Below are 13,431 nucleotides of genomic sequence, written 5' to 3'. Positions count from 1 at the left end.
TGTCGCAGCTTCTCCACGCTGCCGCTGGATCGTGAACACATCTCAGCCAGAGCCGGGTCTGTAAATGAATCAGCTTGGCCATACGCCAGTGACACTCGATTGACAAAACAGGTAAGTGGGTCAGCCTGCGGGCTTAGGTGTGCCGACTGCCGATGCACTCAATCTTTTTCTTTAAATATAGACCTTTTTGTTTGTTTGTTTTCACTAAGCAACTTCTATGAAAGGAAAACTGTGTCAGCAGAGTAAGGGGAAAACCAGCACGTTTTGCTGCAGAAGGACGGTAACCATAGCAATGGAAACAGTGAACCTGCGCAGAGGTGCTGCGTTCTGCGCTGAGCCCGGGCCTGCTCCTTCTCTGTTCCAAAGGTTGATCAGCGAGGCTTAGAGAGGAGCTGAAGCATATTAGCACCGAATCAAGATGTTGCCTTTGAGGTAATTGGAAGATGCGGAGAAGAATCAGTAGGCGTTAGTGCTCCCGAGTGGCTCGTCTTTTGTCCTGTGACATGATCGCATGCGCTGGGGTTTCTGAAGCTCTGAAGTAGGAGCCGGGAGGGGTGTGGGAAAGCAGGGCACTCATGTTGGAGCAGTGACTGGGGGGCCCCTGGGCAGGCAGTGGGGAGACGCAGGACTCACAGGACAAGGCAGAGGACGTGGCCTTGTTGTGGCTCCCTGAGAGCTCTGGGGCCCCCTGTCCCTGCCGAACCTGAAGGTAGGTACCAGCCACGGCTCCAAGGCTGAAGGTGGCTTTCCAAGCTCAACTGCATCATAGAAAGTCCCACTGCAACATCAGGAAACAAATAACCTCCATTTCCCCTCGCTATGGCTCCTTTTTTCCTCTTTCCTTCACTTCTTATTTTTCTTGCTCTTCCCATATCTATAAAGTTACACATACAGGTATTTTGCTCTGTTAAAAACCCCCAACATATTTTGGTTATCTTTTATTTCTGGCAACCACTTCATCGTCCTCCCGATCGTGAATAGCCAAGCGAAGAATTATTTTAGACTTTTTGCAATGTCAGGGCCTCTCTCATGAAATTACTCCCAGGGTCTCTTGGAAGCCCTGGTAACTTAGTTTAATGATCTCTCACTCCTTCTATCCTTGAAAAATGCTTCCCGTGTCTCCCAGCATGGGCCAGCTTAAGTCTGTTGGCAGTTTTAGGTTTCCCGTTGTTGGCTCACATGCCAAGACCTCTTCCCCACCCTGTCTCCACCCTTGACTCTGCTCAGAGCTTCCCACTGTCCTGCCTGCCTCATCTCCCCATTCTGGCTGCACTTCTTTGCTCACAGACATGCCCATGTCTTCTGCTCCTGTTAAAAGCCTTCTTTTACCTCGTCTATGCGAAGTGAAATGAGACGATAATCATTCTGTCCTTCCCAAAAGCTGTTACTTGAAGCTTTCTGTGGGGTGCCAGGTACAGGGAGGCCTGTGAACCCTCTGTGGTTAGGGTTCTGCCTGCATCGCCTTTAACTCAGCAAGAGGGAGCATCATCTCCTTAGTACGAGCACTCAAGGGTGAGGGAGATGAGACTTACCAGTCTCCTGCAGGCTGGTAAATAAAATGAAAGGGTTGAAACCCTCTCACCTCAAGCTGGAAGAGATGCTGACAAATCCCATGTGATTAAGTCATGGGAATGTTACCTCTGCAAATGTCCACATGCTCTTTCTTACACACCTTCCGTCTCATTTCCTCAGGTCTTTGGCTCACAGGTATTCACGTCTGCAGGAAAGCTAACCAGCAGCACAACAGGCTGGGACTGGGAAGGTGACCTTGGGATCAAGCTCTGAAAAGCTCCTCCTTCGGTCAGGTCTGGTGGCTGTCTTGAAAGGCTCGTGGGGGAGGAGAAAGGAAGCAAGGAGGAGGGACATCTCTAGACTGTTGCAGGAAGGAGGTACTAGTAAGTGCTCCATTACAGGCTCAGCTTATTTATTGCAAAGGCTATGCCCTAAGGGACTGGAGGCAAGGGAGAGATGGATGTCATTCCTTCATCCAAAAAGTCTTTCTTGAGCACCTACTGTGAGCCAAGCATTGGCTGCAACAGGGAAGAAAAGAGAGAAAGTCCCTGCCTTCAGAGGGCTTACCAGAGGCGGGGGACCTTTTCTCTGCCAAGCCATTTGGATATGTATAACATCATTCAAGGGCCATACAAAATTATCAACTTAAAATTAGCTGCTATATTTGGTCAAACGTTTAATTAGCTCACCCCTAGGGCCTTGGCAGGGCCAGACCAAATGATTTCACCAGCCTTATACTGCCCACAGGCAGGACCTTCCCCTCCCCCTGGCTTACACTGTGGTGGGGGCAAATCAATTCATAATGCATTTTGTTGATCCAGAAATGCACGATTTGGTTTCCCATTTTCATATCTAAAATCAGAATGCATCTTATTAGTGATGCTGTGTGACAACTACAAGTTTAGTTGTGAGTGTTTTTTTCTGTCTCAGTGGTAGGGAATATAATGGTGTGTCTTCTAATTGATGGCATCTTAGATTCAATGAAATTCTCCAGTATTTCAGGTATAACTGCATTGAAGAGAAAAGATAGCTAAGTGTATGAGTCAGGGAACAAATGGCAGGAAACAACTGTCCTGATCACAGAGGAATGATGGGAGTGTTTAAAGAAGAGATAGTTAACAGAGGGAAATATGGGAGCCAGTGAAGGTGGTGCTGTGGCCAGGAACAAGTGAAGAGGCAGGAGAGGGGGCATTCTTGAAAAAGGGTTGAGCTGAAACCTTAGAAGAGAGGACACCAGAGAGGAGCCGTGGACATCAGGTGATGAGACCACTGGTGAAACCGTAGGCCAGCAGTGTGGGAGCTCAGGAAATTGAGAGGGAAAGGGGAGTCAAGAACAGATCCATGTCATTCTATGTAGTTCCTACGAAGATGTGCTCAGGACATTAGAATGGGTTAACTGTGATCAGTTTGCTATGAGGAGTATATTGGCAGATAGTTGAAGCTTCCAGGCATACTTTACGATGTTCTAATGGTGAAAAGCAAAGCTTAGAGTGTGACCCACACCCATCTGATGCTCACCCTTCAACCCATAAAATGTGTGCTTTAATATCCAACACGAATCATTAAAGTCATCCCACAGCTATTAATGTGCCAGGAAATGACCAAGGTATCTGCTACAAACCCAAACACTGTCCGTGCCAGCGGGGAAACGGGATGTTAACTCAGGAAGATGGAGCAGGAACCATCAGGCTGTCTAGCTCCCTGTCAATAGACGCAGTGGTCCTCAACCTTCCTAATGCCGCGACCCTTTAATACAGTTCCTCATGTTGTGGTGACCCCCCAACCATAAAATTATTTTCATTGCTACTTCATAACTGTAATTTTGCTACTGTTATGAATCGTAATGTAAATATCTGATATGCAGGATGTATTTTCATTGTTCGCGACCCACAGGTTGAGAACCGCTGCGAGGAAGGAGTTTGTATCCCACTAGCTGGGTGCGGTCACTGCTGCTGTGGTCGGTCAGTTCTGTGGGGAAGCAGGGCCACACTGGCAGAATTGCTCAGGTGTGCCTGTCCAGGTGAGCAGGGGCCATGCAGCCCAGAGAAGAGAGGTAGGGAGGTCTGGTGAGAGGAGCCAACCTGTGAGGTGGGCTGGACAGGGAAGGTGGGAGGGTGGCAGAGAGGGTCCCAGGAGGAGAAAGGTTTGGCCAACAAGGCCAGAGAAACTTGACCTGGACAAAGGCCCAGGAAGATGTGAGAGTCTAGAGCATGCCAAACTCAAAGGCTAACACGGGCCAAATAAATGAGGCATGTGGCCTGTGGGCTGCGAGTTTGACATGCTTGGTCTTGAGCCAGTTATATCCATTAGGGCCCTTTGGCTGCAAGTGACAGAGGCATAACTCAACACAAACAGGGATTTAGGAGATACCTCTGTGGGGTGTTCTCAGACACAGGAAGGCTGGGACCATGCATAGAAGGGCACTTCCAGGGCCACACCAAGAGGTCTCAGCAGGAATGTGGGGCATCCTGGTCCAGGCACCGGCTTTAGAACCCCTGATCCAACCTCCTCAGTCTTTGAACGTGAAGAAGGAACCACAGAGTCATTGAGGCCCCTTCTGCTTACCCACAAGCAGCTGGAGGCCCAGGAGACCATTCAAGGTACCCAAAGCCACATGGCCAGCAAGTGGTAGAGCAACAGTGCATATCCAAACCCACAGGCTCCCAGAATTAGGGTTCTTCTGCTGCAACAGAGTCTCCCAAATTTCAGGCATCCCGAGCTACCATCATGATTGTTATCATTTGCACGTACAGCTGACCATTCAACAAACATCATTTATACATGGATTTTTTTCAACAAATATTGTAAATGTATTTGCTGGTTTTTATAATTATCTTTTCTCTAGTTTACTTTATTATATGAATATAGTGTATAATACATATATAAAATATGTGTTAACCAACTGTCTATGTTATTGGTAAGGTGTTTGGTCAACAGTAGGCTATTAGTTAAGTTTTGGGGGACTCAAACATTATATGTAAATTTTCTTTTAGTTTTTCTCTTATGCAAATTTTAAACTGTGTGTGGGGGAGTCAATGCGCTTAACCCTCATATTGTTCAAGAGTCAACTGTGCTACCTCTAAGATTATGATAATTTTTCTTTTAAATCAATTACTTGTGAAAATAAAATACCCTTTTATTCATCTTAGTCAATAGTATCAGTGAAATTATGGATTTGACATGCTACATTTTTTCTAATACACCTCAAATAGTCTTATACTATTAAAGCAAGCAATGCTCATCTCTTAAGGGTCCCCAGATCATCTTTGTGGGACCCTACCATAAGTTTCAGGAACTGTGTGTAACTAAGCAGCTTTTCTATTAGGAGGGCAATGCAGATGGGTAATTTTCAAGCTGCTTTTTAGCCCTCAACTCTTGCTGTTAAAGAGACTCTTAGGTTGAGTTCCAGTTTGGGAAAGCAATAAAAAGGGGGTTGCTGGCCTTGGGGTGGACCTTGGGAGGAGGAAGTCCAGCTGACCTCAGGGCTACCCCTCAGATCCCAAGACTGGAAAGGACCCCAGGTGACGAAACTGGGGTGACCTCGAGTGGCTGCTGGTTAGAAGTGTACCTGAGTGAGTTGGGCCTTGTGTCAAGGACAATAGAAGCTACAGCCCACGGAAGTGTGTGATGAAGGTGGTAGGTGGGGCCTCTGTCCTGCATGCTTCCTGGGCTGCAGGAGCCCCAAAGCTAAAACCTGCATTTCCTAGGCTCCTGTGCACAGTGGAGGTGAGGCGGGGGCCATGCTACTAATGCTGGGACTCTGACTGATACATGTCCTGATGGTTGGGTCATTGGGATGATAGAAAGTTCTAGAAGTGTGTCCTAGAGTCTGGCAGCCTTGAAATGCACTCCCATCCCAGATTCCAGGGAGTATTATTGAGCTGTTATTGAGAAGGGATGAAAATTAAGTTGTTTTACGACATAACATGTAAGAGTGATGTCACTGAGGAGGTAGGGGCCAAAGGGCCTCCCTTCCCTCCTAGACCTCCTTTGCTCCGTGAAGGCTGCGGGTACACGTCCTGAGTTAGCACATTTCAGAGTCAGGGACCACCTGGCCCCCGCAGGTGGTGGGTCAGGGTGTCAGCGACTCCCCCTCCTCCTCAGGGAAGACCTGGGGGGCGGGGTGTCCACTGGGCACAGTCCCCAGGGTGCCGGGGATGAGCTGGGCCGCTGGAGCAGGGAGATCCCAGGACACAAATCGCTCCGCCGAGGAGGCAGGACTTTCTCTCGCTGCCCGGTGCGAACTTGCCTCAGCGGACTCCTTGTTTCAGTCCCTGGAAGATGGATGATTTCATTATTTGTGGCGCTCGGCAGTAAATCTGGAGTTTCAGCTAAAGCGAGCACTTTCCCTGCATGGCGCCTTCCGCTCACTGTTATTCATCACGTTTAATCATTCATCCACCTGGGCTGAGCCTGGGGCTGGGGGGGGAGGGCTTGCTGCTGAGGACCTGTTTACTCGGAGGGGCTGCGGGGGGCGCTGTGCACAGGAAGGGACAGGCCTGGGGGCCACTGCAGCTTCAACAAAGGCAAGAGAAGGACCGGCCATGGGGGGGAATGACAGGAGAAACCCTCGTGGGGCCTCACAGCCTGGCCCCACTGCCAAGAACCTCCTCCCACCCCTGGCAGGGAGGGGACGGAACACGGAAAAGAAAAGAAACAGCCAGAGCTCTCTAACGAGGGAGTGCTGAAGATTTTAATTCAAGATGAAATGTGTTCTTGTTTGTGTACAACTCATTTTCCTCCCCAGTGGAGGGCTTTGTCCTCCACCGGCTGCCTCCACAGCGCGGCGCGGCCCGCGGTAATTAAGGCAGCCGGTGCCTCTTCAGTGTGCGGGCCGGCTGTTCGCGTTCACATGTTGGGAAGCAAACATGGCTTGGATGGGTTCCTGGGTCTAAAAAGGGGGAAAAACAACAAAGAATGGAAGAAAACACCTCCAAATAGAGGCTTGGCTTCTGCAGGGATGATGTCATCTGGCAAATGCGAGCAGGCCTGTTGGTGCTGATGGAGGGGCTGTGAAACGGAGAACAGAGGTGGTGCCTGGAGACTGTATGAACCGGCTCATAACTCACAGGCTCACAGAGGCCAGGTAGGAGCTGTAGGTGAGGGAAGCAGGTTGAGTGTAATTTTCAAGACAATTGCATTTTGTTTGCATAGTAAATACACAGGGAATTTATTTCCACAAAGAAGTAAGTGTTCTCACTTATCTTGAAACACATGGCTCTGTTGATCTATCTTTTGTTTTCAGTAGAGAGTGGTAGAGAGATTTGTTTTTATGATGGAAAAAGATGCCAGCAGTCTGAGAGAGTGTAAATAGTGATTGATGGCTCTCGGCTTCCCTGTGGAGGGGAAACAGAGGGGGTTGAGGCATGTGGCAAGTTCAACGCATGCCTTGCTCAGGTCATGAGTTGCCGGATGGAAGGTACATCCATTTTGCCATGACTCTGATTTTTCAGAGGAATCTGAAATTCTAGATTTTTATGTGAAATCTTCTCTTTTATTTCAGCTTTATTGAGACCTAATAACAACTAAATTGTAAGATACTTAAAGCATGCAACACAATGACTTGATGTATATATATATGTTGTGGAAATCTTCTCATTTCTAATGTTGAAAACCAACAGTACAGACCAATGAATTATGGGCTGGTCATGACATGTTTCCTGGCTAAATGTGGCCTGTGGTCTGTCACTTACCATCTGGGGTAGACTGTTAACCTGCCCACTTATGAAGCAAAATTTTCTTCTAACTTTGGTGAATGTTTCATTTCCTCTGTCTAGACTCAACTTTTCCATACACAAAACCAGCTCCTTCTATTTCTGCCATGGATTATGTTCAAAGCCTCTAAAACCTATTTATTTATCCTTTCCCGAGTTTGGTTTTTGTGGGACAGTGACAGCTTAGGATAGTCACTGCAGCACACAGCTGGTGCCACCTGTCCCCTCATTCCGTGGCATGTTGCCCAGTGGTGGCTTCTTACTGCCCCCTGGGCTCTCCCTCTGAGGCCTCAGCTGCAGGGGCTCTGTGGGTGACGGAGGATTAGGGGGACTGGGACCTGACACCCTGGGAAACAGCCCCCTGAAGGCCAGATGGGAGCTGGTGGGACAAACCTCAGCTGCCTCCCCCTCGGGACATCCCCTCTGAGGCCTGTCCCACGCCGTCTCCCATATGACCTGGTGAGACTGAGCTCAAGGTCCCACAGTTGGTCACCTGCTTAGTGTCCCACCAGGGTGGATATGATAATCCTCTCCTTTGTGCCTCCCTTCCCTGCTCTCCTGCCAGAGCCCCTGGAATCTCCTCCAGATCAACTATTGAGCTAATAACACCCAGTCTCTGGGTTGGCTTCTGGAAGATTCCAGCCTAAGGCTCTGTGTAAAGCATGAAGACCTCAGCTGTGCGTGGCACACACTGGCCCCCTGGACTAAGTACGGAATGAGTGAATGAGGCCTTAGAGAGCCACCTCAGAGGCTGCTGAGCTGGGTAGTTAGAACCTTAAAGAACCCAAACTCTAGACCAAACGATCTGCTTTGGCCTTTGCAGACCTGTCTCCCCATTGCTTTCCCGCTGATTCTGAAGCTGCTGCTGCCCTTTGTGGCTGAGTGGGCTTTCTCAGTAGCAGCCATGCTGCAGGGGCTCAGACACGAAGATGAAAGCTCCTGGTCCGGCGGGCGCTTGGCTGACGCTTCCAGAAAGATGCTCTTTGATGTTGTTGCAGCCACGGGTCCTGAGGCAGCTGTGATGGTAACAGTCCCAATTACCTGGGCCATTTTGCTTGATGGGACGACCAAGAGCCACAGATGGCTCCTGAGTGCACCTCGCTAATGACAGACTTTTGTGAAACCAGCCCACCTGGTATAATACCTACATACATATACATATATACATTTTTTAAAACTTAACTCTTTGGAGGAGAAGTTGCAATCATTTGGAGATGGCCCAAACGCCTGAGACCCCAAGGACAGACTCCTGAGCATCGCTTCCATCCTTGAAGGCCACGGTTTCATTTCTGCACCTTTAGTACTTGCACAGGGCCTGGCGCGAGGCAGAGCTCAGAGCAAGGAGTGTCTATTGACCCCCAGGTAAGGTGAGATGGGAGCTGGGCCCACTGGCTTCTGGGACGTCCCACAGTCTGGATGAGTGTGACTGTTTCCGTGTAGAGTCACACCAAATGTTGTTGCCAGGATTGCTGCGGAGGGAGGCTCTGCCCAGCCTGTCATCAGGACATCAAGTTGGAGCCCTGGGTTAAGGTGGTGTTTGCCAGATTTCTCTGTTGTAAAGGATCCTCTCCCCCTTTGCGATTGCTAAGTAACAGGTAGGATGATACTGTGAGATCCTGTGAGATATGCTGTTCCCCCAAAATCTTTTTCCCAGTGGTCTTGGCACCCACCAATCGTCTACTCCTGCGTCGACTATTACATTTTCAAATTCTATAATTCCTTACCCATATCAGCAGGCGGTGTTCTATAAAGAATTGTCCCTGACCCGCATCATCATCTTTTAGTATCACTATGAATTCATAGATTATTTTCAAACATTCACTATGTCCATATCTATTTCCAAACATTTTTTATGCTCAAACATTGTCACATTGTCCAGTGGGAGCTCTTTGCCATAGCTCCTGCTTCCCTTTGGCCTGTCCCCATCATCTCTGAGCACTTCCTGGCTTTCTGGCACAAGGTGACTATCTGGAACCTTCCAAAAGGTCAACATTATAAGAGACAAAACAAAGGCTCCCTGTTCTACATTAAAGAGAATGAAAGAATCATGACAACCAAATCCAATGGGTGATCCTGAAGTTTTTAAAAAGCACCAAATTTCTACTGTATGTTAGATTAAATTGCTGTGCCAACATTCACTGTCTTTTTTTTTTTTTTCTTAGTGGGTGTTCTTTTTATTTTTTTAATATATTTTTTATTGATTAAGATATTACATATGTGTCCTTGTCCCCACGTTACCCTCTACCACCCCACCGCCCCCGCTCATGCCTTTACCCCCCCCCCATTGTCCATGTCCATTGATTAGGCCTATATGCTTGCATATAAGTCCTTTGGTTGATCTTTCCCCCTTACCCCCACCCTCCCCTACCTTCCCTCCAAGTCCCGACAGTCCAATCAATGCCTCTCCGTCTCTGGATCAGTCCTTGTTCATCAGTTTATGTTGTTCATTATATTCCACAAATGAGTGAGATCATGTGGTATTTATCCACTCTCCAGTTCCATCCATGCTGTGGCAAATGGTAAGAGTTCCTTTTTCTTCTTCCTCTTCTTAAAGAATACCTTTCAGCATTTCATATAATGCTGGTTTGGTGGTGATGAACTCCTTTAGCTTTTTCTTATTCGTGAAGCTCTTTATCTGACCTTCTATTCTGAATGATAGCTTTGCTGGATAAAGTAATCTTGGTTGCAGGTTCTTGCTATTCATCACTTTGAATATTTCTTGCCACTCTCTTCTGGCCTGCATGGTTTCTGTTGAGAAATCAGCTGACAGTCGTATGGGTACTCCCTTGTAGGTAACTGACTGTCTTTCTCTTGCTGCTTTTAAGATTCTCTCTTTATCTTTTGCTCTTGGCATTTTAATTATGATGTGTCTTGGTGTGGTCCTCTTTGGATTCCTTTTGTTTGGGGTTCTCTGCGCTTCCTGGACTTGTAAGTCCACTTCTTTCACCAGGTAGGGGAAGTTTTCTGTCATTATTTCTTCAAAAAGGTTTTCCATATCTTGCCCTCTCTCTCCTTCTGGTACCCCTATAATTCTGATGTTGGTATGCTTGAAGTTGTCCCAGAGGTTCCTTACACTATCTTCATATTTTTGGAATCTCTTTTCTTTTTTCTTTTTCTGTTGGGTATTTTTTGTTTCTTTGTATTTCAAATCTTTGACTTGATTCTTGGGATCCTCTTGTCTGCTGCTGGATCTCTGTAAATTATTCTTTATTTCAGTCAGTGTATGCTTAATTTCTAGTTGGTCCTTTTTCATGTCCTCCATGGTCTCACTATACTTATTGAGGGATTCATTAAATTTATCGGTGGTTTCCATAAAATTCTTGAAAAACCTTATAAACGTGGCCTTGAACTCTATATCCAATCGTTTGCTTTCCTCCATTTCTGCCATTTGTGACCTGTTTCTTTGTCTCCGCATTTTAGCAGCTTCCCTGTGTTGATAGAGTGGCCCTGCGCGCCAGGTGTCCTGTAGGGCCCAGTAGCTCAGCCTCCCCAGTTACCTGGGGTGGACACTCTTGGTGCACTCTTGGTGCCTTGGTTGTTGTAGGATCACTGCAGCGGCATCGCGGGCTCAACATTCACTGTCTTGAGTGTGTTGTGATTACGTAGGGAAAGTCATTCCTCAGGAGATACACACTGCAGTGTTTATGAATGGAATATCATGATCTCTGCACCATTGTCTCACGTGATTTAGCCAGAAAAGGAAAACTACACACACACACACTACACACACACACACACACACACACGTGCACACACGCATATACACACGCACACGCACACTCGCACATACACACTCACACTGTCCATGCAAACATGTCCCATATGTGGCCTGGTGTTGCCAGCTAGTGAATCTAGGTGAAGGCCAAGTGATGTTCACTATACTGCTCCATTTTTAAAAATAAGAGGTTGGGAAAACTAAAATGAAGCGAAAAAAGAAACTCAGAAGGGACAGGAATTGTGGTCAGAATTGTAAGCAGTCAGACTTTTATCTGTAAGAAATCATGTCCTCTGGTTGCTACTAAGCCTCTGACATGAGGAACAGGCCGGTTGTATTTTTAACCTCCAAAGAATAAAATCTAGACAGATTTGAAAAACAATTGCCTCTCTTATTCAAGAGAAACTGCTAATGAGGAAAAGAGGGAGGGAATGAAGGAAGAAATTTGTTAATAAGAGAGAGGAGAACCAAGATGGCGGCATAGGTTAACGCCGGAGTTTGCTGCTTTGAACAACTACTTCAAAAGTGAAACCAAAAAACGGAAGGGACATCACCCAGAACCACAGGAACGCTGGCTGAGTGGAAGTCCTACAACTAGGAGGAAAGAGAAACGCATACGGACACTCAGAGGAGGCGCAGTGCTGAAGTCAAATTCTGAGGTGCGGAGTGCGCGGAGCGGGCTGGCGGCGGAGGGCGCGGTTGGCCTTTTCAATTGGGAGGGAGTCGCAGACTCTGAGCTCCAGATCCGGGCGAGTCTTTAGGGACCCAGACTCAAACGGGAGAAGCGGGACTGTCTGGCTTCGGTCAGAGCGAGTGCAGCTTTCTCTCTGAGCTTTGCAGCGGGTGCTGGGACTCAGAGAGGCAGAGCCCCTGGGGACAGGACTGAGAGCCGCCATAACTGCTCTCTCCGGCCCACCCTGTTGATCCTGTGCGACCCGCCCCGCCCAAGCCCTGCACAGAGGCATTTGCCGGATAGCCTCAGGCAAAGGCTAGATTAGCACCTCCCTAGAGGACAGAAGTTCTCTCACTGCTGACACAGCTGATTCTCATAGCCACTTGGCCTGGAGGTCAAACCCTCCCTGGAATTAGCTACAACAATCAAGATTTAACTATAAGACTGCGAACAAAGACCACTAGGGGGTGCACCAAGGAAGCATAACAAAATGAGGAGACAAAGAAACAGGACAAAATTGTCAATGGAAGATATAGAGTTCAGAACCACACTTTTAAGGTCTCTCAAGAACTGTTTAGAAGCCGCCGATAAACTTAATGAGATCTACAAGAAAACTAATAAGACCCTCGATCTTATATTGGGGAACCAACTAGAAATTAAGCATACACGGACTGAAATAACGAATATTATACAGACTCCCGACAGCAGACCAGAGGAGCGCAAGAATCAATTCAATGATTTGAAATGCGAGGAAGCAAAAAACACCCAACCGGAAAAGCAAAATGAAAAAAGAATCCAAAAATGCGAGGATAGTGTAAGGAGCCTCTGGGACAGCTTTAAGCGTACCAACATCAGAATTATAGGGGTGCCAGAAGATGAGAGAGAGCAAGATATTGAAAACCTATTTGAAGAAATAATGACAGAAAACTTCCCCCACCTGGTGAAAGAAATGGACTTACAGGTCCAAGAAGCGCGGAGAACCCCAAACAAAAGGAATCCAAAGAGGACCACACCAAGACACATCATCATTAAAATGCCAAGAGCAAAAGATAAAGAGAGAATCTTAAAAACAGCAAGAGAAAGAAACTCAGTCACCTACAAGGGAATACCCATACGACTGTCAGCTGATTTCTCAACAGAAACTTTGCAGGCCAGAAGGGAGTGGCAAGAAATATTCAAAGTGATGAATACCAAGAACCTACAACCAAGATTACTTTATCCAGCAAAGCTATCATTCAGAATTGAAGGTCAGATAAAGAGCTTCACAGATAAGGAAAAGCTAAAGGAGTTCATCACCACCAAACCAGGATTATATGAAATGCTGAAAGGTATCCTTTAAGAAGAGGAAGAGGAAGAAAAAGGTAAAGATACAAATTATGAACAACAAATATGCATCTATCAACAAGTGAATCTAAGAATCAAGTGAATAAATAATCTGATGAACAGAATGAACTGTTGATTATAATAGAATCAGGGACATAGAAAGGGAATGGACTGACTATTCCTGGGGGGGAAAGGGGTGTGGGAGATGCGGGAAGAGACTGGACAAAAATCGTGCACCTATGGATGAGGACAGTGGGTGGGGAGTGAGGGCGGAGGGTGGGGCGGGAACTGGGAGGAGGGGAGTTATGGGGGGAAAAAAAAGAGGAACAAATGTAATAATCTGAACAATAAAGATTTAATTAAAAAAAAAAAAAAAAGAAATTTGTTAATAAAACATCTGAGCCAAGCACTGTGATTAGGCACTTCCTCCTACATTATTTATCTAATTCAAACAACAACCTTGAAAAGACAAGAAAATCAAGGCTTAGAGAAGT

The sequence above is a fragment of the Myotis myotis genome, unplaced genomic scaffold (genome assembly GCF_014108235.1).
Source record: "Myotis myotis isolate mMyoMyo1 unplaced genomic scaffold, mMyoMyo1.p scaffold_m19_p_9, whole genome shotgun sequence".
Lineage (NCBI taxonomy): Eukaryota > Metazoa > Chordata > Mammalia > Chiroptera > Vespertilionidae > Myotis > Myotis myotis.
The sequence above is the reverse complement of the archived record's forward strand: the minus strand, read 5'-3'. Positions refer to the sequence as shown.